We start from the raw sequence: 26,179 nt of genomic DNA on the forward strand, positions 1-26,179 counted from the left end.
TGTGTTCCACCTCTCCTTCTCTGCATCATGTTGATACTATCTGAAATTTTTTTCTCATTTATTCTATTTGCTATTGTATGAATTTTCTCAACATAAGTTCTTACAGTTTTCTCTAATTTTTGGACTATATTGATCATTACTTTTAATTTTATTTTCTCCTCTCCATTAATGTTTTTGCTATCATTCTAGAGCATCTTCAAATAGGTTTCTTTTTGCATGTCTGTTCTCTCCTGCATATATATTAACATTTTTTTTTGTATTTTAATTTGTTTTTGTTATTTTAACTCTTTTCTTTATGGTCTTAGGAAATATTTCACAACTTATTGTCTTACTCTTTGGCCGTAACACTTTTTAATAAACTCTTCCATTAATATATTTATTTTATCTACTGCATTTTCAATGCATACTGCCTCCATTTCTTTACTTTATAACTATTTATTCCTGCTTGAAATATAAAAAATTCTCTCTTACAAACCCATCCAATATATTCCCAATATCTCTACTTTCATAAGTATGCTACATCTGGAATAAAGAGTTCCATTAGTTGTCTATTTTTCAGTAATATTTACTTATTTAACTTTCTCATTATTTATCCCCGGGAGTTTATATTCACCTGAGAGTTTTAAATCCCCTGGCCGAGATGTTGGACTGGAGGGAGGGACGTGCCAGGTCCGAGCATGAGTTCTTTCTGTCCCACAAGCATGCGTCCTTTCTGCCCCACGCCACGAGAAGTGCAGGTGACTGCCCAATGCGGGGGACTTTAGAACTGAAATTTGCTCCAGGGTCCTGGAGCTGCTCTTTAGAGATGATTGTATTATTTGCAATCAGGAGTCACTTGAGGGCTGGAAGCTATTGGAGATGAGGAACACATGCTCAGAGGATACCAGATGTGCCCACACCTGTTGTCAAAAAAGTTTTTCTTTCTCTCTTTCTTTCTTTCTTCTCTTGTTCTTTCTCTTTCTTCCTCTCTCTTTCTCTCTTACTTCTTTAGTTTTCTCTTCTTCTTTTTCTATTTTTTCTGTCACTCTTTCTTTCTTCTTTCATTCTTTATCTTCCTCTCTTTCTCTCTTATTTTCTTCTGTTCTTTCTTTCTCTCCTTCCTTCCTCTTTCTTTCTTTCCCTTCCTTCCTTCTTTCCTGTCTTTCTCTCTTTCTTCTTTCTTCTCTAGCCTAAACATACTCAGTGGGCAGAGTTGTTCTCTGGTTTTCACAGGTAAAATAGGAGAAGAAAGGGATCTAGTTAAAATTGTCCTTTCACATGCTGTGGCACCCAGGATGATTCTTCTTTCTCTTGCACAAACATGAGGGTCACAGCATGCATACCATCTTTATATAGAGATTTTTTATGGTTTTTATTCAGTTCGTTGTACTTTATTGATTAATGCCCTCCCTTCTGTGGAATCTCCAGGACTTGATTAAGGAGGTGAAGGGGTGGCTCTTCCTATTTGACTTACTGGAAATGCACAAGGAAATTGCTTTCCCGTACTTTCTGCATTGTTGGACTGATATTCATTTTAGACGCGACAGTATGGTATTATTGGAACCTGTCTTAACAAGTTCCAATCTCTTTAGCTTTCCTGAGCTCTTTGTGTGTCTTCCTGTCTTTTTTCTTCATAAGTTTTATGTGAAACTACCTATATTCCACTTTCAAAAAATTAGAACCTGGATTCAAGACCTGCCTCTGTCACTGCACAGCTGTGTGACCCAAGTGTGAAGTGATGGCCACATGTGAGCTTCTGTAGGTCTTACGTTCTCTCTTTAGGAAATTGCAATAACAGTGTCTACCACCTTTAATTGTTTTTGATAAAATGCTACAATATTTGGGATGTGGTATGGTATGCCATGCAGGTCTCCCTTCTGCAGGGGAGAAGACACTCATTTTCCCTGACTACTGGAAGGACTGGGGACTCACCACTAACAGGTTCACAAAGTGACTTCTTCTGGAAGGAGGTGCCTCCCCAAAGTTTATCACTACTCCTCAGGAGCAAGCTATGTCTGATAGACTCCTCGGGGAACAAATGCCCAGTCCTTTGCCTTGATTCAGGGCAAATCCTGTGATTTGTCCTGACCATGCTGGTTCCAGAGCTGCCTATATGGTTAACTGAAGTCTCGGTTATAGCTGCATTGCAGGGTTTCTTGCTTGCTTGCTTTCCTTCTTTATTCTTTCTTTCACAGTCTTGCTCTGTTGTCCAGGCTGGAGTGCAGTGGCATGACCCTTGGCTCACTTCAATCTCTGCCTCCCGGATTCAAGCAATTCTCATGCCTCAGCCTCCCAAGGAGCTGGCACTACAGGCGTGTACCAACATTTTTGTATTTTTAGTATAGATTCATTTTTGTATTTTTAGTATAGACAGGGTTTCACCATGTTGGCTAGGCTGGTCTCAAACTCCTGACCTTAAGTGATTCTCCTACCTTGGCCTCCCATGACAGGTGTGAGCCACCACTCCCGGCCTGCATTGCAGTTTAATGACTCCTTCTCTCACACCTGCTTCCCTAACTCCCTTTATGATGATTTTTCTGAGTGCATCCTTAAAAATCTTCTACCCAGAAATATCTCCATTTCAATAAGTTTTCTGTAGAAACATAAGTCAGATAAATCAAAATGTAAGTCAAAATTTTACAAATATTGAAGTGTCATATCACAACAGAGTAACAGCACCACCTAAGTACCGAATGATGATAAGCAAAACTTAGGCCTACTGGAGTTGAGTAGAGGTAAACTTCATGTGAGAGAAAGATCACTGTGGGCTCGTGAATCAGGGTAGGGTCCACTGGGATGTGAAACATGAATTTGCACTTGAACGATGAGGGGCTAAACCTGATGCACACAAAACAAACTCATGCTACATCTTCCTCTGAAATTGCTATTCTAGCTTCTTGTGTCAGGTACTTTTAGTATTTGACTCTTTTAGGAAAGACTGGGATAATTAAATTCATAGCTTCCAGTTGGAACACCTCCTTCAGTATGGAGCTGACAAGTCCTAGCCAGTAGCCTATGAACTTTACCTTTTGGCAAAGCCTCGGTCCTAGGCAGAACCATGGATGCTGTCATTTTTATTGTCAGCGTCCAACAAACCAAGTAACCTTGGTAATGACTTCACCATAGTTCCTCTGAACTGCTTAGTGTTTACCCGAAATGTGCCTTGGTATAAAATCTGTGGGAGGTAGTGTCAAGTAGAATGCCTAACAGTTTGAGCATCTGGGATTAATGAGCTATCAGCAAACACTTGGCTTATGCATGACCAATCTGTTTTTGAATACTGTGAGTGCTGACTGTATCAATAAAGATAGGCTGTGATGGGAAACATTTGCTGTTATGTAACAACATGCTTGAATGCTTAGGTCAGAAGGGAGGGATATCACATAAGAAAGAATGGCCATAATATGAAGAGAAGCAAAGCAGTGGCAGAGTTCATAGAGGTCGATGCTCAAGAGGTCATGTACGCAGGAGCTCAGGCATTTTCTTTCTTTTCTCCTTCCTTCCTTTGTTTAGTTCGTCTTTCACTCTCTCTTTCAACATTCCCGGAACATTTAGAAGGCACTTATGCTCTCCCTCAAGGATCTTATGGTATAGTAGCCTGATTGATTTTTACATACTTGCTTTGCATAAATGTTCAAATCACTTGGTAGGTGATATTCAAACATAATTTTATGAAACTAAGTAGACAGACTGAAATAATTATAACATTAATGCATTTACAGTAAATACTCCGAATAATTTAAAATACATTCACCCATTTTAAATGAGTACATACAAAGTCACACACAAGAACCACGTGTGTTTGCTAAAAGGGGAAAACGCAATACAGCATGAGAACAGAAGAGGATGAAAATCAGTCAAAGAAGGGCTTCGCACAAATCAGTGGTGATGGTGTGTCCAGAACTGGTGGGGTTCTTGGGCTCAGCGACTTAAAGAATGAAGCCACAGGCGCTCATGGTGAATATCACAGTTCTTAAAGATGATGTGTCTGGAGTTTGTTCTTTCTAATGTTCTGACGTGTTCATAATTTCTTCCTTCTGGTTGGGTCATGGTCTCGCTGGCTTCAGGAGTGAAGCTGCAGACCTTCCCGCTGAGTGTCACAGCTAGTGAAGGTGGTGTGGGCCCAGAGTGAAAGAACAAAGCTTCCACACCCTGAACCAGGACCCAACTGGGTTGTGGTTGCGACTGCTACCTTGGGCACCCTGCTTTTATTCCCGTATCTGGCCCCACCCACATCCTGCTCATTGGTCCATTTTACAGAGAACTGATTGGCCCATTTTGCAGAGAGTTGATTGGTCCTTTTTGACAGGGTGCTGAATGGTGTGTTTACAAACCTTGAGCTACACACTGAGTGCTGATTGGTGCATTTACAATCCTCTAGCTAGACATAAAAGTTCTCCAAGTCCCCACTAGATTAGCTAGACACAGAGCACTGATTGGTGCGTTTATAAACCTTGAGCTAGACACAAAGTGCTGATTGGTGTATTTACAAACCTTGAGCTAGACACAGTGCTGATTGGTGTGTTTACAAACCTTGAGCTAGACACAAAGTGCTGATTGGTGCATTTGCAATCCCTGAGCTAGACACAGAGTGCTGATTAGTGCATATACAATCCTCCAGCTAGACATAAAAGTTCTCCAAGTCCCCACCCTACTCAGGAGCTATTTTTTTTCTGAAAAAAAGAAACCCAAAACGGCAAGTTGGGAACTGGGCGTGGTGGCTCATGTCTGCAATCCCAGCACTTTGGGACACCAAGGCAGGCATATCACATGAGGTCAGTAGCTCAAGACCAGCCTGGACAACATGGAGAAACCCTGTCTCTACTAAAAATACAAAATTAGCTGGGTGTGGTGGCCTGCACCTATAATCCCAGCTACTGGGGAGGCTAAGGTAGGAGAATTGCTTGAACCTGAGAGGTGGAGGTTGAAGTGAACTGAGATCACACCACTACACTCCAGCCTGGGCAACAAGAGTGAAACTCTGTCTCAAAAAAAAAAAAAAAAAAAAAAGAAAAGAAAAGAAAAAAGAAAGGTAAAGTGGGGCTGGAAAAAAAGAACTTTACAGTCAGTGCAAAAGACACCCACCCTCCTCTAAGAGGAGCTGAAGGTGACTGCTTGTGTTCCCCCAACACTTTGCCAGGAAGGAAGGGACTCCCTGATGTGGACGGAGAAGCTCAGGGATACCAAGGTAGCAATGAAGCCACTGAACTGGAGGAGATCTTCCTGTTGAAGGAGCATGGATATTAAAATTAAACAACTAGAAAATATTCTCTCCAGTCTCCTGCTGGTTCATTCATTAGGTAACTGGTCAGGTCTCTTGCTTGTAACCATCTCTTCTGTGGCTTGGCCTTTTCACTGATTTTGGCTGGTGAGAGGCTTCTGGCTGTCCCTGCTTGGGAGGACCCTGAGGCCAGCCTCTCAGGAGGAGTGATTCTTTAGGTGCACTCTTGGGAAAATGTGCTAGCCATTCGGGGGCTGGAGAATATCCTAATCCTAGAGTCACTCAACAGTTTCATTTTTTGCTTTATTGTAATATAATTTATATACTATGAATCTCACCCATTTAAAGTGTACACATCAATGGCTTTTAGTATATTCACAGTCATGTTCAACACTAGTCACAACATATTTGAAAAACATTTTTGTCACTTCCTAAAAAAAACCCCTACTCAAAATCAGAGGTCCTCATTCTTGCTCCCCACTCCCAAGTCCCAGACAACCACTAATGCATTTTCTGTGCCCCTGTAGATTTGCCTAGGACATTTCATGGATGTGGAATACTAGAATATATGGTCTTTGTGACTGGCTTTTTTTATTTAGCATGATGTTTTTGAGATTGGCTATTACTGAATATGCTTAGTAAGTAGCCCAAAAATAGGACCAGCTAATTAAACACAGGTCATGTTTCTATCCCATTGTTACTTGCTTTGTACTTTGTTCTTCTTGTAAAATGATTTTGTTTTTCCTTGCCTCTCTCCAGTCACTCTGAAAGGAGAGAGTTTGTATTTACTAGCAACGTCAGTATCATGTGACCTACTTTGGCCTGTGTAATTCCACTAAGTCTGTAAGTACCATGGGATATCACCATAGAAACATGAGAGAAACTGACATTGTTTAAAGTCATATTGTATATATGGGAGACACTGATACTCCCTCTAGTTGCAAGTGAGTCAGTGCTTATGTTTCCTCTAACTACCCATTTTTATAGGTTTTATACAAACTACAAAGCTGTTTTGTTCATCATGAAAGAAATCTCCGTCAGTTTAATTTGCCTCTTAGTATATCTTAAGACATTTTATTAAAAAAAATAGAGCCAGCAGAAGGACCAAGTATGTGAGCAGATGGAATTCTAGCCTTACTATAGTGCAACACGTCTCTGACTCACCTTCCTCTCCACCAGACCCACCCACTTGCTGTAATCATACTCAACACGACCCACATTTATTTGAGTTTTTGTAACTTTCAGTTCAAATGACTGTGACCTATTTGTTGCCCTGGAACATAGCACAATGCCAGGCATATAGCAGCTTTTTAACAAATGTAAAAGGAAGAAAGGAAGGAGGGAAGGAAAGAATGAAGGAAGGAAGGAAGGAAGGAAGGAGGGAAGGAAGAAATGAAGGAAGGAGGGAGGGAGGGAAGGAAGGAAGGAAAGAAGGAAGGAAGGAAGGAAAGAAGGAAGGAAGGAAGGGAGGAAAGAAAGAAAGGGGAAGGGGTCAAGGGAGGGAAGGGGAGATGAGAAGGAAGAAACAAAACACTCAAACTAGCAAACAAACTGAGACTAGACTGTACTCTTAGATTTACTTCGATATCAACATAAAGTCTCATTTTATTGATTTAGTTGTATTTATCCAGATGACTAACGAGATTTTTTTCCCCAGAGAAATGAGAAGCAAATTAAATACTGGATGTAAAACGATTTGGTAAAATGAATGCATGCAAACCATAAAAATACATGTTTGTAGAGTTGGTTCAGTCATGGTCTCCAGCTTTTCCCCAGCTACAAAGGCATTTAGGAATCAGAGCTAAAATTTTCAAAGGGGCCCAGATGCTCACTCTAAGGCGCTTATGGCTTACTTACCATTCCACTGTTATATTCAGTCACATGAGGATTCGTAACTAACACCTTTACATAGCAGGACTTTGTTTCAATCCTGAATTGTGAGTCCCATGAATTTAAAATCTGTGCTCCTGGAACTATGATGATGCTGCTGATCTAATTGGTTTTGCATAGAAAGCGTCAAAGTTATTTTTTAAAAGCCAATATATTATGGTCTAACATAATAAAACAGTTTGTGTGTATTTTTGTGTATATGTATATACACACATATATACATATATACACATATACATACACATATATATACACATGTAATCAACATTATTCCTATTTTTAAGAATAATGTGAAAGACCAGATAAATTAGAAACAAAACTGTTGATTTAATCCTAGGATCATGTGACATCATTAATATTTGTGTGAAAGTTATTATTATCCTAAATAACGCATGTATTTGGAGTTCTAATAGATGTGATGAGATAATGAGTTCCAACACTTTTTCGTGTCCCATTCTGCTAATGAGAAAGTAAGCTTCAATTCCAACTCTTATTTCTATTCACCATTTTTATAATTTTGAAGTACTATCGATATTTAGCTATTGGGTTCCGAAGGGTGGGGGGAAATTTTAAAAGATATACTAAAATAATATTTGTGGCATAATTGTTTTTAGAAAATAATCTCGGCCGGGCGCGGTGGCTCAAGCCTGTAATCCCAGCACTTTGGGAGGCCGAGACGGGCGGATCACGAGGTCAGGAGATCGAGACCATCCTGGCTAACACGGTGAAACCCCGTCTCTACTAAAAAAAAAAATACAAAAAACTAGCCGGGCGAGGTGGCGGGCGCCTGTGGTCCCAGCTACTCGGGAGGCTGAGGCAGGAGAATGGCGGGAACCCGGGAGGCGGAGCTTGCAGTGAGCTGAGACCCGGCCACAGCACTCCAGCCTGGGCGACAGAGCGAGACTCCATCCCCCAAAAAAAAAAAAAAAAAAAAGAAAAGAATCTCATATCATCAGTTCACAATTGTGAGAGTTTTCTTGATCAATTGACTCAATACTCTTGTAAATCAATAAATATGGTTAAAAAAGAAAGCAAAAAGCTAAAAATGTGTGTTTGTACACATTGTACTTTGTTGAGTTATTAATCACAACAAAGAGGTGATTGATAGCACTTTTTCTAAGTTCAAATATAAGTTTAACTAGAAATATATTGTTTAAAGTTAGGTAGGGAAAAACTATCGAAAAAGATAAACTAAGGAAATAAAATTCAACATAGCAGAATTTCTTACTTCTCATGGGAAGACAGAAGTGTGGGCTTGGGCAGGAGCATGAAGAGAGTTTCAGCACTACTTTGTGTAAAGGAATGTAAGTGGACACACTTATACTAACATACATGTAACTTATTTTTGGAAGATACATAAATAAGTGGTAAGGGTGATCGCTTTAGTGGGACGTTTTGGAGGTTAGGGTAGAAGACTTGATATTTAGTACATATTTTTTGTGTTGTTTTAATATTTACATTGGAAATATGTGTTTTCAAACATTAGACAAAAATAGTAACTAAATAATCAAAGCAACTAAGAAACAGTAAATATTTTTTGAGTGACTACAAGAATACAAAGCAGTTCTAGAGGCCATAGGGTCATAGGTGTGATACTGATACAATAAAAAAATAAACAATGAAGATAATATTTAAAATGTGTTGAGAATTTGTTTTTGTTCCAGATGTTATTCTAGGAACTTGATGCAAATTTAAAAAAAATTACTAAAGCCCTGTTAGGTAAATAGTATTATTTTTCCTATTTTAGAAATAAAGAAACTGACCTTTTGGAATCATATAATTTGCCCAAGACCATACAACTGATAAATAAAAGAGCTGAAGTGCTGAACTCATTTGACATTACCCATTATGCTAGACTTCTTGCCTATGGGAGTTGAGTTGCTAGAAAGTGCCTTTTGTTACTTAAGTGCTCTGGAATCCCAGGCTCTTTTTCCTTCTATTTGGATAAATGGCAGGAATCATTCCTCTTCCTACTGTGCCCATAAGCCTTTCTCCAGTAGCTGAGGATCCAATCCTAAAGCTAAGAAAAAGATGGTAGAAAAAAAATCCCCACAAAACTTGGCAGGTCCTATCAGAGTCCACTCTAAAAATGTCAGTAAGAAGAGATGTCCACAGCCTGCAAAGGATTTGCCAATGAGATGCAGTGGTTTGGCTAAATAAGCAAATGTAGGGGCAGGGGAGGGTTTCTATAGGACCAGCTTGGGAAAATAGGATGAGCAAAGGCAGGGTGCACGCTGACGACAACGCACAAATCACTGTTGAAATTCATCAGCAAGATCTCCACCCTCAAAGACTGTAATTTAGTGGGGGAGATACATCATTGTAGAGTTTGATCACACTCCAGAAAGCATTAGAGTTGCCTTGAAAAGGTAGAAAGTTCTGGAGGCTTTACTATTATTGTCAGCCTCACGTTAGCTTACTTAGTATTTCAGTTGCATTTGGCTCGGAATGTCCAGGACAGGAGTGAGAAGCGAGGAGAGGAAACGGAAGGAAAGACATCAAGTGAAGGGCCAATGGCTGGCCAAGGTCCATGGCTGTGCCTACCTGCTACGGGCTCAGCTCTTCTGCCAGCTGGTGGCATAATTTGTTGGGGGGCGGTGGGGGCTACAAGTAACCCATTTGTCAGGTCACTCCAGGGCCAGGTGGAAGGAGGACAAGGGAGAGAAGAGAGTCACGCATGGCTGGTGTTGCAGTCAGTGTTCTATTTGGCATGGAGCAGACTTGAATGGATGGGAGGCCTACAAGGGTGGCAAGCCCCACACACTCTTCAGTAGCTCTCTTTCTTCCCCGACCTGCCATCTGGGCAACCATCACAAAAAACCTGCCCTCTGTTCTCTAAGAACGGAAATTAACCGAGTGATTATTTCTCAGTGAGAACCTTTCCACATTTCTGATATCCTAATTTATTTGGCAGCACCACAAGAAACTATTAACATGTGCACCTCCTCACGTTTTAAGAAATTGGTATTTAAAGAATCGACTATAGTACTACTTTGGTCATATAAACAGCTAGCTTTGAAAGTATGTATTATTTAATCACCCTCCTTTGACTCCTTCCTTGAAGCTGATATAGTCTATTGAATTCTAAATTCCTGTGTAAGAACTATTTTAAAGCAATGGATCCTTGACACAATGGGGCTTTGACGTGACATGTGTTCTCAAATCTTCAATGCGGATCTGCATATGGAAGCATCTTATGACACACATTCCTGAGCATTCTTAACTGGTAATTTTCAATTGCTTAGAAAATGGCTTGGATGAGGGTTGCAGAGTGATTGACTGAAGAGGGGTCTGAACTCATAATTATCTCCAAACTAATGTGTACATTTCAGATGGTGAAGCCGCTTCACATGCTGAATTGTGATAATACATCACAAAATTGGCCATTTTGAAGAGCTGTTTTGTGAAGCTGATGAATGAAATTTCTCCACAGTGTTGCTTATACACAAGCTTCCCTCCTCCCATACCCTATGTGCACACTTGTCTAGAAGACAGCACCCTGGCTCACTGGTGGAGAACCAGACCCCTTCCAGACCCCTGCACTTCCACCAGGCTGTTTTTGGGAACCAAATTAGAGGAGCTCAAAAGTGGTGGGAATGTGGTCTTCTTTATCTCATGCATGGAGCTCAACTTATGGTCTTTGGTTTTGTGAGTTTTCCTGTTTGTGGATGTATCTTTCTTTGTCTCTTGTGGGGAGAAAATCCAAGCACTCAGAGGCTGAGATTATTGCATTTGTGAAAACATGTTCTGTGCAGGAGACGCGCGAGGGGAGAAGAAAAGACACACACGCACAATACCTTTAAGGGTAAACAACCTTTATCCCAAGCATGTGGCAATACAGATATAATAAGCAAATGATATAATAAATTGCAATAGGAAGGGGAGAAGGGAAAAGACATATATATATATCTATCTACACTTATATCTATATATGTGTGTGTGTATACATATATATTTATATTTATATTTACACTCACTAGACTATGGAGGATTTATCACCATACTGGGAAGCAACAGCCTGGGCTCCAGAGTCGGCCACCCGTCCGTGCACAGACGAGGTGAGGTCTCAAGAAGCTTCAGCATCGTCTGGAACCCTAGTTCCTTTTGTAACGAGTTGTTTGGCATGAGGCCCAGTCACAAGGGCCTTTTGTGACTGAGCTCAAGGAACACAAAAATGTCAACTTGCTTTTGCGACTGTCTGTTATTTTTCAATAACTAACGTACAGGAACAGATTTCTCTGAAACAGTGCTGGATGATTGCCTCAAGGTACTCATGCAACCTGTTCCATGACTTGGTGACCGTTGTTTTATCCATATTCAATCGAGTTCAAATTTAATATTTAACTTTTCCTCCACACACGTCCTGGACACTTCAATAGAAAAGATGTCAATGATCTTATATCCATTGAGACTAACGATTGCATGTAGGAAGATACATGCTTCAAAGCTGAAAACGTAGCACATATATGACCAGTGGCCATGTGTTCAATTTCACTGTGAGGAAGATTAATGGGTTCGTTATAAAAAGATTGTGGTTACAGGTGCTCTCCTGTGTTGGTTTTACTGAGACTGGGCTCCTGCTAAGGAAAGCACGTGGGTACTGGAAAAAATTAAGCAGAATTCTAGTTTTTTAAAGCATTAATGAATTTGTAGAAATTTTTTTTCAAAAAATATCACAATGGATCTCTGATTCCTGATTTTGTCAAACACAATTCTTTGATGAAACAATAGTCATTGCTGAGTCTTTAATTGTAATGGAACACATTTACAGCCCGAGAAGTGTCCTGCAACAATCTGGTAATGAAGGTCTTGCCATATTTTTAATAGTTTACCATTTAAACTGTGCATTGCCTCTGGGTCTTTTTCCTCTCTTATTTCTCTTCCTTCTCTTAAACTTCTCTTTGCTTAGTTCTTTCCTTCTTTCATTCTATCCATAATTCTTTTCTGTTTTCTTCATCAGTTTCACCAGCTTTTCTTTCCCTTCCCCCTCTGACTCCTTTTTTCCTTACCTCCTTGTCTCCCCTTCTTTCCTCACGTCTTTTCTGGCTCCTCCTCTTTCTTATCTTTTTTCTTCCCCTCTCCCTTTTCTTTTTTTTTCTTTTTTTTTTTTTTTTTTTGATCATGCTGTTGTTTCATGAATGTCTGACATTGCTTTCCTTTAGGCCCTGAACTTCGAATAATTGAGGCCACTTTTTCCTCTCAATTCATCTGAATTTCCTCTGATCTATTCAAGATGCTCACAAATCCTGAGTCTCTTTGTAGCTGCCTCCTTAAGAAATGCTGTGGAAAGGAAGACTGAAGAAAGGCACTGGGCGTTGGCAGAAGAAAACCTCTTTGTATGGGGTCTCACACCCTAATAACCACAACTTCCTTTTTCCCCATGTTTCCTTTTCTTCTTCTTTTTTTTTTTTTTTCATTTTCTATTTCCTGATGCTTTGTAGGATTTTTAAATCAAACACATGTTCTAAGTAATGTTGACAGAAGTGGACTGGGAAGGAGGGAATTTTCCCTTCCCATGTCTTGGCTAAACTCGGAGATTTTTTTTTTTTAAGTAACAGGCCCTCTATGAGAAGAAAACTATGCTGTGATTTCTGGGGACATGAATTTCTTCACATCCTAACTGTTTTGTTAGTTAAATGCCTGGATTCAGTCTTGAACAGTTTAGTAAACTCAGTTATTCAAAGTCAGTGAATTTTCTAATCTCTTGTGAGTCCCTTCACCTTTGTTCAAATTTCTATTTAATTAAATGTTTGCTAGATTGAGTAAAATTTGAATCATTTGATTCTACTACCTATATCAGTCTTGGTATAGAGTCTATGCTAGTAAGAGATAGCTAAGAATAATTTGTCACATGGTATTGATTACTCTGATTTATTCCAGCCAGTGCTGCTTTCCAGCACATTTCTGGGTGCAATTACAAGATTTTCATCAACAAAACTCTATGCATTTAGAGATCCAGTTACCTTCTTAATCACATGATACGCCTCCATGGGGTCTAAGATCAACCAGAGTGTATCTCTTTAGCTCTATTGAAAGAAGTCGAGAAATAAGAATGGAGTACATTTTAAAATAATGAATGAGATGCTATATGCTAGCATTTGCAAATATTTACATCTATACATAATATGTATATGTTACCTAAACATAGACAATGTTTAATATATAATAAATGCATGTACTCTTGAAAACTTTCTCTTAGTTCATAAGAAATCACTTCTTCCCAAAGCAATTAAAGCCTGCTTTTGTTTAAACCAGTTTTCGTAGCTGACATTTGAAGAAAATGTTTTTGCATGGAAAGCTGTGAATTTGTTGGTTTTTCTAGCTGGTAAAAAACGTTAGTGGACACATTCGATATTAATAATAATTATAATATAGACATAAACATTAAAATTATAAAATGTTATATCTAGAAGAAATGTTGACAGCAAAAACAATTCAAAGTCAAACTTTTTATATAATCACTATATAATAAGATGCTCAGTACACCACAACTAGAATAAATTCCTTAGCATTTTAATGTACTTTTTCAAACTAAAGATTATAGATACTTTTGAAATTATGGCAGTAGAAATATGTGTGGCTTTTTTTTTTCAGCTTACCACAGAATCCTTGATTCAAAAATGCGTTTTTGAATACTAGGAAAAATACTAGGCACTAGTGTTTTTCCCACCAAAGTGTCCTCCAAGGGGTAGCCAACCTGTAAGGCTACCCAAGACCACACTTGGCTCCAGTTTGCTCAGGAGGATCCTGGAGGGAACCCAAGCTTGCTGTGTTGCCGTGCTAAACGTTCCTCACCAACAGTGAGTGTTCTAACAGCAGCACAGGTACAGGCACCTGGTCAACACGTGGGCAATGAAATGAGATCCATGTCCAGTAAATACAGGAGCTTCCCTGGTTTAAAAGCTTCTGAATTCAGGGCCAGGCGTGGTCTCTCACGCGTGTGATCCCAACACTTTGGGAGGCCGAGGTGGGCGGATCATGAGGTCAGATCAAGACCATACTGGCTAACATAGTTAAACCCTGTCTCTACTAAATATATGAAAAATTAGCCTGGCATGGTGGCATGCGACTATAGATAATCCCAGCTACTTGGGAGGCTGAGGCAGGAGAATCATTTGAACCCAGGAGGCAGAGGTTGCAGTGAGCCAAGATCACGCCATTGCACTCCAGCCTGGGCCACACAGCAAGATTCCGTCTCAAAAACAAAAGCAAAAACAAAACAAAAAGCTTCTCAATTCAAATTAAGGCCCTAGGCCAGGCACGGTGGCTCACGCCTGTAATCTTGGCACTTTGGGAGGCCGAGGCGGGTGAATCACCTCTAATCTGGCCAACAGGGCGAAACCCCATCTCTCTCAAAAATACAAAAGATTAGCCAACAATCCCAGATACTCAGGAGGCTGAGGTGGGAGAATCGCTTGAACCTGGGAGGTAGAGGTTGCAGTGAGCCAAGATCGTGCCATTGCACTCTAGCCTGGGCAACAAGAGCAATCCTCCCTCTCAAAAAAAAAAAAAAAAAAAAAAAAAGCCCCTAGAGAGGTCAGTGTCCTCCTCTCAATTCACCTTTTCATGGGTGTAAGGATACGACGGTTATGAGTCACCAGACTCCAGAAAGCCCAAAGCACAGCATCCCCATCAGGTATTCCTAGTTCACTTTTAGCTCCTTCCAGTTCAGAGAACATGTACTAATCAGTGGTCCTTTTATCCTGAGGGTTGCTTAGTAACATAAGTGACAATTTTACCTTTGTCAGGTTACCAGGGGAACTGAAGCAGACAGCATAACCAAAGGTCAGCTAGGAATCACGGATCAGGTGCAGCATCCTATGGGGCTGAGGAAGCTCAGCCACAGGACAGGCTTCCTGTAGTCACACTCAGATCACACAGTAGATTATGACAGACGGGGGCTGACTCCAGAATGCTGGACTCTTTATCCTGAATGTATTGTACTGCCCAACATTAATAGGAAATTTTAATATAAAAAGTGACTGCCAAGACAGCACCCACATCAAAGCACAGCTATGCGACCATGACTGCATTTTTCTGGGTTTATTGATGTGCATGTCTTAGAAGGCAGAATCCAAGGCTTTGCTCCCTTTCAGCTAGATTACATTGCTCACCTCCCTCTGATTTATCAGAGTTGTCCTTTGCTGTGATAGGATTAGATCAGAATTTATTAAACGTCTTGCTTATATGAAGACATTTTTAGTATTAACAGGTCTTCACTATCTTCTACAGTGCTTACCACACATATGCCAAAGTGATTTTCAGTCCATTAATAAACGAAGATTTCATTAGCTGTTTCTGTGAGCAAAACATGATCCTTGGCAGTTTGTGAAAGAGATCAGCTATTAGATTAAAGACCCTTTTTACACAGAACATTCCATTTTTATCTTACTGGAGAAGCTAAAACATAGATTGGGGACTTAACCGACTAGAAGGGAGTACATACTAGCCACCAACAAAAAGTACTATAGTGATCTATTAGAGAGATTGTTTTGATCAACATGTATCAGTAAAGGTTTCAGGAGGGGCATGAGAGCTGAGGGAAGGCTTGCATAATGGCTTTGATTGCCTCCTGGAGTGATGCATAGGATCTACGTAGATTTTCCACAGGGAGGAAAGGAGGTGGTGCTGTATTTCCAGATTCAACACAGAGATGAGGGTGAATTTTCTGGCTTGGAATTCAATGCATTTTCTTTCTTCTTCCTGAATAATGAGGAATTCATCACATGTCTCAAGGTGAAATGGGAGACAGCCCCTCTGTCCAGAGACCCCAAGAGAATATAAAACTATTCCTTAGCTTCTCTTCTGAAGTCACAAGCGCTTTGTAACTCTCAGTGCCTTATAAAATCTCTATTCCTGTACTTATCAAACTACACCACATTCAGCTGATGCAGTCCTTCTTCATGCCCATCACCCAGCACCGTGCCTCTCACAGATTAGTCGTTTAATGCACATTTGGTATTACCAAAAATAACAAGATAAAAGTTCAGTGCATGCTGCATCTCTAAGCACCAATCTATGGATCAAATTTGGTGTCAGGCAAGGCTAAGGTTTCTCAAAATGCTCAGAGTAAGTAGGATGACCATGCTTTATGGTTTTCTAGAGTGTTGCAATTTGTGCCTGTTTTCCTGAAAAATAAATAACAGTAATCCTTTTCACCCTTAAAGTTGTCACAGTTTAGATAATGATATGGTTATCCCAAATAGGAGCCTCAATCTACGATAAAATGTGTTCTAGATCTTTCTTTATTCTCAAACCCTGAAACAAAGATAACCTGTTTAACATGTTAGTGTAATTCTTCCCTTTTAAAAATACATTTGAAAATATCTGGGGGCCGTAATTTATTCACAAGTCTCATATAGTCATTTTCTTTTTATGTGAAATGTTTTCTTTTTCTATAAAAGGAACAAGGGCCCCAGTGGTGTTCTGAAGATGGTCTGCACTGTCTGACATATCAGGGCATCTCTACCCAACAATGCCTGCCCTGACCTCAAGTTGGTATCTTAAAATAAACCATAACAGGATTATTTCCATCATGAAAATGGGCAAACGCTACAAATCAGACTTTGATTTTGACAGTCAGTTATTAAACAACGATATTAACACTGATAAGCTCATAATAGGCCATTTAAAAACTGATAAGTACAAAAAGGAAAGTAAAAATCACCTATAATCTTACCATTTGGGGATTTCCCCTACAAACATTTTGATGTTTCTCCTCTTCTCTTTTATATGCTAACACACAGAGACACCCACATCATAACACACAGTCATTATATAGTAATGAGATTTGTTTTGAACAGATGTTACAAAATATAGCCATGTAGATGGGTATCATCTTTTGAAATAATCATCTGATGAGTCAGAATGTTTCTTCTAGGAATGATTCCATTGCTCTAAACACTTTTACATATCCTCTGTCATGACTGTCAGAGAGCCAGTTTAAGAGACCCACTACAGAATCGCATCTGATTTTCTTAAGCCTAAATTAGAATTCCCAGATTTGTCATTTAATTTATACATAAAGCTTGACTCTAAAAGAAATTTCTTCTTTCCAAATATAGCCATAAAATGAAGATTGAAACGATTCAAAACAATGTTTTACAAACCCTGAAGACAGCTTTGAAACAAAGAAGGCATGGCGTGAGTTGTCGTGGAGTGGGGTTGGGAGGCAGGATCTCTGCGTTACGTGTAGGGCCTACAAGGTGTGTATTTTGAAACATATTTATTTGGATGTAAAAGTTCTACTATGAACTTTAAAAATCGATCACACTATTTTACAAGTTCACCTTCTGTCTGAATATATGTATGTGTAAACAGTTGCACATTTTAAGACAGAATGTTAACCATGATTTAAATATTTAATGCAATTCAAGCTATGTTTTACACATTTTAAGTTAAGTTTGATAAAACTAAAACGCATTTTTCTAAGCCTTTTTCTCCATAATCCTTAATCCCATGTGCATTTTAAAGGAAATGAATTCCGTGTGTTTTTTATTCCATACATTTAACTCATCAAACAATGTTTCGTAAGGACCCTTTGATATCCAAGAAGCCCTTTGAGTCTTTTTATGAGACTTTTTAAGCCTTTCTCCTCAGAAACAGGAAGTCATGTTTGGCCACGACCGAAAGAACTTGCATACCAAATGGTTTAAGTTCAATTTGAAAAGGCCACACCACTAGGCTGGGATGGGCTCTCAACGTGGCAACACATGTTCTGCAGGCCCAGAGAAAAAGGAGGTCAGGTTTTGATCTACTCAGAGGCCATGAATTAAAGGGCATCTCTGTAACATGTTGGAGTTGCTTAGAAAGTTTAAGAAATGGTAAGATCACTTTAAGAAAAAAAAGCCATATTTCTAAATTCCTAGACTGTAATTTGCAGAACTTTTATTTACTTATTTATGTGTGTTTTATTAAAAAAAAATGACACGTTGAGTAGGAAGAGAGAGCCTACACATGGTGCCTTCGCTGACATCTGACTGCATTTAGGCCAACTGCATAATTTGGTATTTCTGATCCTTTTTCTCCCCACACGCTGCTTTCAACTTTCTGGTTTTCTGCTGTAATCATGATCCAGCAACTGATAGGGGTAAATTCTTCAGGGAATTGTTCTTCAAATCCACAGAGGATTCCTACTGCTCATTTTAACGAGACATCTGTGCGTTAACATTAGGATGTCCTACTAGTTTCTGGTTCTATAAGGATGCCATAGGATGTTGGGAAAATCTTGTAGAGATGTGTACATATGAACATAAATTCAGGAAAAATAGTGTCATTTAAGTCTAAGCCATGCTGAAACATAAATTAGATTTCTTTTCATGTTTGATGTGAACGTATATGCTGACATTCTTAGAGGATGAGCGATTTGTAACATAAACATATGTCCAGTGTAATATTAAATAATAAATTTGTTTCAAAAAGCAACATTTGTGCAATTTTATTCTCAGAGTTTTATACAGAGCCCGAGAAAAATAGTGTATTATTTCATAAACAGAAAAGCCCATCTGAGGTTAGAAAAAAAAATCTGGAGGATTCCTATATCATACTTATATTGAAAAATATTTTTAAAAGATTAGGGCTTTTTTTCTCTCTTTTTTTTTTTTTTTCTACATGACCACCACCATAATTCCTAGAGTACCGAGAGGGTAGCATTAGCACATCTGCTCTTCCCTGTGCTCCCTCTCTGAACAGTCGCAATGGCCACAGGAGTCATTAATCATAGTGGCTCACGCTTGGATATTTTCCAAATGCTTTCAAGTCTATTATCTCATTTGACCCTCATAAAAACCTCCAAGTGTAGATAAAACAGGTATTAGTATTGCTATTTGACAAGAAGAAAACCAGTCACAGGGAAGTTAAGAAACTGGCTTAAAGGTAATAAAGTTAATTAATGGCAAAAAGGAAGATGCCTATATGGAATATTGGTGCTATCCTAGGACCTGTACATCATTCCTTTAAAACGACTCCACAGGGGAGGCACTGTCCACCTGAGATGAGGAGGCTGGGCTTGGAGACCCCAGGTAACTTGGCCGAGGCTAAACCCCTAGGGAGGGGCTGGCATCACAGAGCCCCACGCTGACCTGACCCCACAGCTCCTCAGCACAGTTTCCACTTAGACCCAAGAATACGCCCTCCTCTCCTGACCTGTGCTTCCTGCTCTGGCTCCCTTTCAGCTACACCTGCGTGCTCCTCCCTCCCCAGCATTTCAGGGCAGCCTCACTGTGAGGTGGCAGAATGGGTATTTAAAATGGAACCTAATCGTGTGTTAAAACAATTACTTCTATTCAGTCAGAATTTTAGAACAATTTAGAACAATTTCAGTTGTTCTAAATGAAACCAAAAATATATTTATACTTTGTGAACCAATGTGAACTGCTTAAAAATGTATCATCAGCTGAACAAGGTATAAAGGAGAACTAAATCTTTAAAGAATAAAAGAAGCCCACAGTCTTGTACAGGAAACAGCAGGTGCTGTGGGAAGCCTCAGGCTTGGAGCCGCACAGACAGCTTTGGATTCTCCAGACAGCCACCTGCTAGACACATGGTACAGGACAAATCACCTACCTCATTTTGCTCAAGTAGAAAATTGAAATTAATAATAATAACAACACTTCTTGCGGTTTTGGAGCCCATTGAGAGACTACGAAGTTTCTGATAAAAAGAGATAATTTAAAATGATTGTTGTTAGTAGGTTTTTTTCCATGTGAACCTGAAATGAATGGGTACTTTAGTATTTTGTTTTCAATTCAAAATAAGACAAAAGAAAAAGTCTGAGAGTGTTTTAAAAAGTCAGTCATGCATTTTAAGGAGTTAACACAGATGATAGATGAACACAATGTCATTAGCCTTCATCACAGAGTGACCATAAAATATATTTTTAGGAAAACATAAAAGTAGGGTCTATCAAAGCATTTTCCACCATCTATACAGGACCTCCTCTGCTGCTAAGCAGAAGTGAGAAAAAAAACAGTTATAATGGCAATAAAGTCATACGGCTCTGCCTCTTAGAGACCTGAGGAAGTAGGTAACTTAGGATTAGCACATACAGAAAATAAAATTTCTCTCTCTAGTTAGAACAAAGAGACACATCCCAAAGTCTAAAACAAACAAACAAACAAAAACAAAAGCAAAGGAAAAAAACCCAAACTGAAAACATTCAGAAAGGTCAGTATAATAAGTCTTAACTTTGGATTATTTTTCTTAAGAAAAAAGGAAAAAACCTTTGTTTTTAATACACTCACTAAGAGTTGTACAGTGAAAATCTCGTGGAATTATTTTAAAGAAAAGGCAAGCTCAATTGCTTTGAAATGGGTGTTTCTGCCAAGCTGCGTTCATTCATGCAATCAGCATTTGTTGCGGTCCTACTAGATGTGAGGGCCTGTACTGCATAATAGCATGAGGGGAGGGAAGCGTGTCTAACAAAGACTAGTGAGGAATGAGAACCACTTTCCTGGCAAGCATCAGAGACAGACGCACTGGCAGCTGGCTCAAACACAGTGTAATAAGTAGCCTAATGAAGGTAAATTCAAAATGTTCTGGTACTCAAAGGTGGTAACATTTGAGCTGAATCCTAAGTAGGAAAGCACAAGCTTCTCTGGTTTAGAAAAAGAAAGGAGTATTTCAGAAAGAATCATGTGTATGTAAACACGGAGGTAGCAGACAGCATAGCATGGCTTATTGACAAAATAAAAAATATTTTGCTATTATTAAAAACAGGAAGTCTAATGAGGAAATACATTAAAGACAAAATTATTCAGACACGTTAAAATGATAAGGAAAACTTTATTCAAGACTGTTGCAATAAGGGAGAGAGATTGAACTGAGCTCCAAATTCAGCAAAACAGCTGGAGATTTACAACCAAGGGACAGAGCAGAGAGGTTCTCGCTATACTGACTTAACAGGATTCCTGCAAAAGAAAGACCAACAACTTAGACATCAAAGATGAGGAGTAAAGAACTTGATTAGACATCAGGGTTGGGGATAACTTAGCAGAGTGGTTTGCTAAGACCAAGCTGGGCTGGCCAAAGACAATTTAGGAGCCACAGTCAAGGCCTAGTGGAGAAGAGGGCTTCAAGGAGCCTGACTGCAGTATGGCCAACAGGAAAGTCTTCGTCAAGCAGCAAGATCTGAGCTTTGATGGAGAAGAGGTCAGAGGCTAGCTTATGAGTAGCTGTGCATGCCACAGTGAAAGACTGGATTTTACCATCTGAGAAGAGAGAAGCCAAGGTAACATTTTGTATTTTAGAAACATATTTTTAGAAATTCTTTCCATGTATTTAAAATGGTTTTCTTTGCAGTGATATTTAGAAAAGGAAGAATTTACCAAACAAAGATGTGTCCGTAACACATCTATTTGAAACCATTAATTTTGTAAATAGCAGTCAAGCCCGTCCTATACATGAGGTGGGAACCCCCAGAAAAATGAGTCAGAAACCTTTCCTTCAAGAAAGTTGGAGTCTATTTCGCCATTGTTCTGAAATCCCAATACAAATGAAATTAAAATGATATCCACATGGGAATGGTTGATTGAAAGTGCAGAATCAGTTTGAAAGGTTATTAAAAATGTATCCAGTAACTCACAACTTACAGAGCTGAGTCCACCAAGGGCTGTGGAGCTTTTAACTTGCCTTGGTTGCTTTCCTCCTGCCACATCCTCTTTTAGAAGAAGACAGAAACTCTTCTCCGATCCATAAGGCTTTCCCTCTCAATGCTACCTATGCCGCAGTGTGGCTTTAATACTCTCGATTTTGGGGACAGAAGAGAGGTGGATGCTTACCAGTCCATTAGGAAGACCATATTAAATAAAGCACCTTATTCAAACTGAGGCAATGACGTAACCAACGAAGACATACGCCATGTCTAAATGCACAAAGATGTACCTTTGGTAGCCACAGTGAAACTTATTCAATTATTAGAAACAGAATATATTGGGCTATGTTGAATGACAGTACATATTTATATAAATTTGGTATTGACTTTTTTTTATTTCCACTTCCAGCTCTGCATCAGTCCCAGCTGTATGACTTATGGTTCATCACTATTTCTAAAATTAAATATTTTTATCTGTAAAATGAAGATAATAACTGGGCTGAATTTGTGGGTTTGCTGTGATTAAATAGATGATGCTTCTAAAGCCTCTAATGCTTTGCTCATGATAGGCAGTCAACACATGTTCATTCCTCTGGGATGGAGTTGAGTTAGATATTAATCTTTTTACTCGTTTATTTCTTTCTTTCCTTCCTAGGAATTACATTAAAAGACTAGAAACTATCTCTTTGCTTTTCTGACAGGAGCACAGTTTTCTGGTGTTCAGAGCCAGTAAAGCCTTTTCAGAATCCTGTGGGTGAAGCAACCACTCCACCGCAGAACCACAATCTTTCCCAGCTCTTGCACAATGTGTACACTCTCTAGACAATGGGAAAAAGCCTCATGACAACAAAAAAATGGTTTCAAAACAGAATAAAAATTAATGCACATGAGTTTGAAGAGCAGCAGGGTCTGCCCAACACATAATTGAAGAGTGTAAACTGTAACAAGCAAATGCAGCATTTACTGTATGGATATGAAAAATATGGGACATACTTTCCATCCATTTTATTTGTGAGGTCTCCTTGAAATGGCCTATAAAACCTGGGAACCTGGGCAGCCTTCTCGAGAGGACCCATAAACTGCAGCAGCTGATACTGGTAAAATAGGTTATATGGAACCCTAGATTTGGCCAGTATTTATTGCCTGTGTAATGTACAGAAACAGTAAAACAGAAAAGCACACGTTTCCATCTGTGCCACATTATAATGCCACGCATGAGGAGAAGAGCCATTTTTCATTTAAAATGGTGGCAGTCCTACAGACCCGCTTCCTTTGATATCCTATGCTACCATACATGATATAGCATAAACAGGCCGCCTATAAATATGAATTTTTACAGTCCTGAAAGCTGAAACATTCCAGTCTTCATGACGTCACCAAACATACCTTCCAAAATGTGAGTTAGACCCAAGTTCTCCCCTTCTTCTGTCTCTCTCTCTCTTTCTTTCTGATTCTTAAGCTGCTTCATGGTGCTTTCTTTTTCTTTTTTAGGCACAAAACAGCTACAAGTAATCTCTCTTCATAGACGCCTCCACAGTGCACAGTTCTCCATGATGTTTAAAGTGGATGACACATCACTCTCGAATAGTGCAGTGGGGGGACGCCATGGCCATGCAAGAGTCAAGTCTTCACTTTATATCCCAAAGCTCTGCCAAGTCATTGAGGTCTCAGATTCCCTTCAAGCATCAGCCAAGCTGATAGGAAAGGAACCCTACCCGACCTTATCTCCTGCCTCTTGAAAGGTGAGGGAGCAGGTTAAAGCAGATTGCCAGCCATTCTTAAAAGTGATTTTAACAGCGTTTTTGTTGTGGTTGTTTAGCAAGCCTGGAGGCTAGGAGGAATTTTTTGAGCTTTGTTTTTCCATGTGGGACTTTTCAAGAAGCCAAGAGAAAATGAGAGTAAGTAGACAAATAACCAAATAAGTCAAAGAAAAGAAAAACCCCATCAATTTCAAGTTGCCAAGGTGGGAGGGGGGAATTGGGGGTGGAAAAGGGCTATTGTCTAACCTGTCCTTCCACCTACATTTTTCAGTGCTCGTTTTTCTTTCTTTGTTTTTTCCTTTGGTTTTGGAGTTTTCTATTTATTTATGTATGTATGTATGTATGTATGTATTTATTTATTTATTTATTTATTTTTTAGACCAGAGATTTCCATTTTCCTTTGGTTAAGCCTCTGATGGTTCCTAAAGAAAGTAGCAGAGCTACTGAATTTTTCAGCACAAGTGAGAAAGGAAAAGAGACTCTAAAATCAGTTTAAATGTGCAATTTCAGGGAAGTTATTTAAATAATCTGAGCTTCACGAAGTTCCTGACCCACAGAGTGCAAGGTTGTCATGAGGATAAATATGACGTCTTTATCTGAATGCTCTACGTTGACTAGGTCTTAGGATAGTTTTGCAGCTAAAACAATCAACTTTTTGAAATAGTTCAGGTAGTTTCACTTTTCTCCGTTGAAATTCTAGGTCACTATTGGTGCAGACTGTCCCTTTATTCTGAGAGGTATGACTTGGCTGGGCTATAGTCTAACCATCCTTCTTTGGAAAACTGTTTTTTCTTTTTAATGTTTGTGGGTACATAGTAGATGTATACATTTATGAGGTACATGAGATATTTTGATACAGGCATGCAATGTATAATAATCGACATCAGAGTAAATGGGATATCCATCATCTCACACATTTATACTTTGTGTTACGTACAGCCAAATTATGCTTTTAGTTATTTTAAAGTGTACAATTAAATTATTTTAACTTTAAGAACCTGGTTGTGCTATCAAATACGAGGTTTTATTACTTCTTTCTGTTTTGTTTGTTTGTTTGTTTGTTTGTTTTTTGTATCCATTAACCATCCCCACATCTTCCTGCATCACTCCCCCACTAACCTTCTCAGCCTGTGGTAACCATCTTTCTGCTCTCTACCTGGTCAATTCAATTGCTTTAATTTTTAGCTCCCACAAATAAGTGAAAACATGTGAAGTTTGTATTTCTGTGGCTGGCTTAGTTCATTTAACATAATGATCTCCAGTTCTATCCATGTTGTTGCAAATGACAGGATCTCATGCTTTTTTATGGCTGAATAGTACTCCATTGTGTATATGTATCACATTTACTTTGTCTATTCATTAGTTAATAGACACTAATGAATGGATAAAGACATATATATATAAAAGTGGGATTACTGGATAGTATCATAGCTCTATTTGAAATTTTCTGAGGGACCTCCAAACTATTCTCCATAGTGGTCGTACTAATTTACATTCCCTCCAACAGTGTAAACTCTTTTTTCTTGACCTGTTGTTATTTGGGTGATCCTGAAAGCCCAAGCCCTGTGCAAGCCACTCTGGAACTAAGAACAAGGTGACTTGCTTGTGAACACTAAAAAAAGTGAAATCTAGAAGTGGCAAGATCATGGAGAAGTACAGGAATGTACTACCCACAGCTGAAGCCGGGGGCAGCCCAAACTACCTGGGAGGAAAAGTCAGCCATGGCCTGCAACTCTGCAGGGCCCCACAGGGACCAGCAGCACCAAGACAGCAGCCAGCAGGAGGAGGGTTTAGTGCAGAAGGAACAGGGCAAAGCACTTGCCGGAAGGACACCAGGATAGACACGCCCAGATGCAGACAGCTGGATGCAGAACCCAACAGAAGTCAGGAAAGGGGAAGTGCAGTTTCCCTCAGGGATCTGCCAGGCTAGTCCAATCATCTTCCCCGAAAATGAGAATAAATAAAAAAGGTAGCAATTTCTAGGCTGCATTTTGTTTAGAGCACATAATTTAATTACACGCATGAAAGTTAGAGGATAAGATTTTTCAAAAGAGTTGTTTTTTTTTTTTCTTAGCTTATTACACATGTCAGGGACTAAATATAGAGGCGTCGTATGAAAACACCCCACATATTTTAAGAACCACTAAACATAAGAAAAATATCTAGCTAGGATCAGTGGAGACTACACAGGTGATCAAACCTATATCCCAGTCTTTAGCCAACCGAAATTTGTTGATTTAAGTTGGAAGTTTTTGACAGTGACTCATGTAAATCCTGCCACTTTCTAACTGAATACCTTTAGTGAATTTCTTAGATTTATTATAATGCAAACTCCTCAACTATAAAATGGAGAATACTTATAGGACTTTTTGAGAATTAAATAATTAATTTTTGACCGAGTGTGGTGGCTCACGCCTGTAATTCCAGCACTTTGGGAGGCCGAGGCGGGAGGATCACCTGAGGTCAGGAGCTCAAGACCAGCCTGGCCGTCTCTATTAAAAATACAGAAATTAGCTGGGCATGGTGATGGGTGCCTGTAATCCCAGCTATTCAGGAGGCTGAGGCAGGAGAATGACTTGAACCAGGGAGACGGAGGTTGCAGTGAGCCAAGATTGCACCACTGCACTCCAACCTGGGCGACAGTGTGAGACTCCATCTCAAAAAACTAATAATAATTTTTAGTTATAAGAATAATTAAGTCATGTGAATAAATGCTAAATCAGTGCATGCACACAATCA

Source organism: Theropithecus gelada, chromosome 13 (assembly GCF_003255815.1).
Source record: "Theropithecus gelada isolate Dixy chromosome 13, Tgel_1.0, whole genome shotgun sequence".
Taxonomy (NCBI): domain Eukaryota; kingdom Metazoa; phylum Chordata; class Mammalia; order Primates; family Cercopithecidae; genus Theropithecus; species Theropithecus gelada.